Consider the following 3,347-nt stretch of genomic DNA (forward strand, 5'->3'; position numbering starts at 1 on the left):
ATTATGTAACCATTGACTATAGCCATTCAACATTACAGTATAATTGAGAGCTGTCAATTTGAACATTTATTAGACTTTAAAAAATAACTTCTAATTTAAGTGAACTTTAAACAATCTTCACGTAAACCCATTATAATAAATGTCATATTTACCTCTGCCCTTCAGCAGAAATATACAGAAATTGAAATTGAAGCTATCAAACACTAAATTCTAAATTAAATATAGATGAATCCTTAAAGCTATAAAAGTTATTTTTTCCTCTTTTTTTTTTTCTTTGTCCTTTGATTAATATACAACACAGCAGCTGGTTATTAGGTTATTTTGGCTGTTATTTCTTTAAGAGCTGCCGCTGCTGAACGTGACGCGGATCTGACACGCGTCATACTTTCTCTCGATTCTCTTTAACTTTTCTGACCCACTTCAGGTCTTAAAGTCTCTATTAATGAGCTGACGAGTTAAATCTGGTTTGTTAGATGATTGTCTGAGCTGGGCTGCTCCAGGACAGTTTTGAAAACCATTTCAGAGACATGTTCTTAAATGTGACTCATATATAATATATTACATGCATGCACAGTTTTAAGGCAGCTTTAATCGCCTTTTTGGTAACTTCATGACTTAGCTGACCACGACATTGCATGCACGTAGTTTATTTCGCGCTTTGATATGAAAGGATACAGGATACAACGCTCGCTGGCGCCTTTGTGCGTGCAATTAAAAATCACGCGCTGCGAGCACAGTACTGTTTCTGCACTCGTTTGACTTGAAGTGAAGTGGCAGCGCTTATGAGTTGGGCAACCAGTGCGAGCGCTCACAAAATTTAGGCCCTATTCGCACGGGATTAGTATTATCTGGGGACCTTGTGTGATTTTGAAATTACCCCCCCACATCTGAATTTAGTGTGGTGCATTTGCACGGGATAAGCGAAGCCTGTGATTTTACTCGAATTTACTGACTTATCTCCCGGATATAATGTCAAGGCTTTGAGAGTCCCGTTCTATGGTCCAGATGGATTTAAAAAAAAGAAACTAATATAGTTTCGTGCGCTGTGTTATTTACATTTCACCAGGTTAAAATAATATCTCCGGCTTTATGCTTGATTTATTTGTAACGCATTAACCTCAAAACCTTTTCAGCTTTCTCTTTCTGCAAATTGTATGGTGTAGCGATATGACAGCACCCAAAATACTATCAAACACTCCAACGCAGCTCCATTCTTCGTGAAAGATAGATAAAAAGGCGCACGGGAAACAAAAACCTCGAAAAATTATATACGACCCGCCACATGCTGGCCGAATCACAGAGATGCCGATTCGCACGGGACTAATATTATCACAGGACCTCGGTGTTCGGCGAAATATGGTAGGTCATTTGCGGGGGAATTTTTACTTTACAAATTACAGACATGGCCGATTCGCACGGGATTAAGATCACAGACAACCTCCGCAATTATTACAAATGACTGGAGGTCACCAGGTAATACTAATCCCGTGCGAATAGGGCTTAAGTTATGGTAGGTCATTTGCGGGGAAATTTTTATTTTACAAATTACAGACATGGCCGATTCGCATGGGATTAAGATCACAGACAACCTCCGCAATTATTACAAATGACTGGAGGTCACCAGGTAGAGGTAATACTAGTCGCACCGGCAGAACAAAATGGTCACAGTCTGGAGCCCTGATATGTTCAGGTTCTTAAGTGATGTTCGGTAGCACTTTATTTTACAGTCCTGTTCCACGTGTACATACTATGTACTCATTATAGCAATTACAATAACTGGGTAATAACTAGGTACTAACCCTGAACCTACCACTAAACCTAACCGTAACCCATGTAGTTAGCTTGTACTGCCCACTACTTTCTTGGGTTAGTCCACTGTATGCACACGTACTGTAAAATAAAGTGTAACCTGATGCTCTGCTGCTTTGCATGCCATCAGTTCTCTAACATTAGCAAAACAAATCGTAACGCTCCATTACACTGGTGTCGAGACGAGAGCACACGTGTTTAACCGGTTCTCACTCCCTATAGGCATCCCATGTTGCATGTCTAAGACTTTTTACAGACTTTTACTCAAGACTTTTGCAGTATACTGACATCATTATAGCATCTTTAGTTCACCTGCTGGGAAACCCCTTTCTAGTTACAAAGAGAAAGAATTCGGCTGGCTTTTTTAATGAGTGTCAGTGGTGCAGATGTCTTTTGTGAGGAAACGTTGATCGTTCTTGCATTGCCAGCCTGTCCACTAGTCTTCAGCATGTTTGGCTTTAAACATTCATTTTGGAGTGAGCTTTATCCAGTGTTTATTAGGGATGTGTACCGTCCGAAACCCAGTATTAAATGGGCCCTGGGGCTAAATTAAGACCGGTATCAATAAGGTTCTATGAGTTAACGGTTCTGCTCTCGGTACTTGCAAATTCTATCTCACCAGAGTCTCCAGCTGTTTTTATATGCAATAATATTCAGACATTTGTGTATGATGCATTTTTTGCTATTTTGGCTGAAATGTGTGCGCGCTCCAATACGGACCGCAACTAGACAAGCAGATTACACTTTGGGCTTCGGGAGCACGTCCAAGCGATCAAATACACACAAAATATGTCCAAATGTCCGGCTTGGAGAGAGTTCACTTAAACAGTTTATGTCTTAAGTGGACGTGAACAGATGGGAGAAAATCCGATGTGTGTCAGAATATTGTCTTAAAGTGACAGCAGTGATGGTGCTTGGGCCATCAATGTTAATCAAACAACAAAATGCAAAGAGAAAATCACTGACAGCTCTCAGTCTGAATAACGTTAGCTTTAATAAGCATTAATCTATCGATTCATACAGTGAAAACTAAGCAGTGTTCATTTACATTTGATTACTTTATTAGATTTCTTTTGTAGGCTATATTACTTACCTGAACAGTAATGTTAGTAGACATTGTTTGTTTGTTTTATTTTGTTTATTCATGTTCTTACTGTATCTTATGTATATAAAACACTAAAAATGCCTGCACAGTGGTGCATTTACAAATTGATATTTTATATTAATTTCATTAAATATTTAATTTTACATGTCAGAATATAAAGCAATGTTAATTCAGCTCTTAATTTGTTTCATATATATATATATATATATATATATATACATACAGTCGTGGTCAGAATTATTGGCACCCTTGGTAAATATGATCAAAGAAGGCTGTGAAAATAAATCTGCATTGTTAATCATTTTGATTTTTTAATTTAAAAAAATTCACAAATATCGAACCTTTCATTGAACTAAAACAATTTAAAATGAGGGAAAATCTCATTATGAAATAAATGTTTTTTTCTCAAATACACGGGACACAATTATTGGTA

General features: G+C 37.7%; 1 protein-coding gene across 1 annotated transcript in view; it reads left to right on the forward strand.

Moving 5' to 3' along the window:
- LOC107726164 (vacuolar protein sorting-associated protein 52 homolog) overlaps positions 1-3,347 on the forward strand; it is a 17,896-nt gene that overhangs the window by 3,574 nt on the left and 10,975 nt on the right. The window lies entirely within an intron of this gene.

The sequence above is a fragment of the Sinocyclocheilus rhinocerous genome, unplaced genomic scaffold (genome assembly GCF_001515625.1).
Source record: "Sinocyclocheilus rhinocerous isolate Xijiao unplaced genomic scaffold, SAMN03320098_v1.1 scaffold1628, whole genome shotgun sequence".
Lineage (NCBI taxonomy): Eukaryota > Metazoa > Chordata > Actinopteri > Cypriniformes > Cyprinidae > Sinocyclocheilus > Sinocyclocheilus rhinocerous.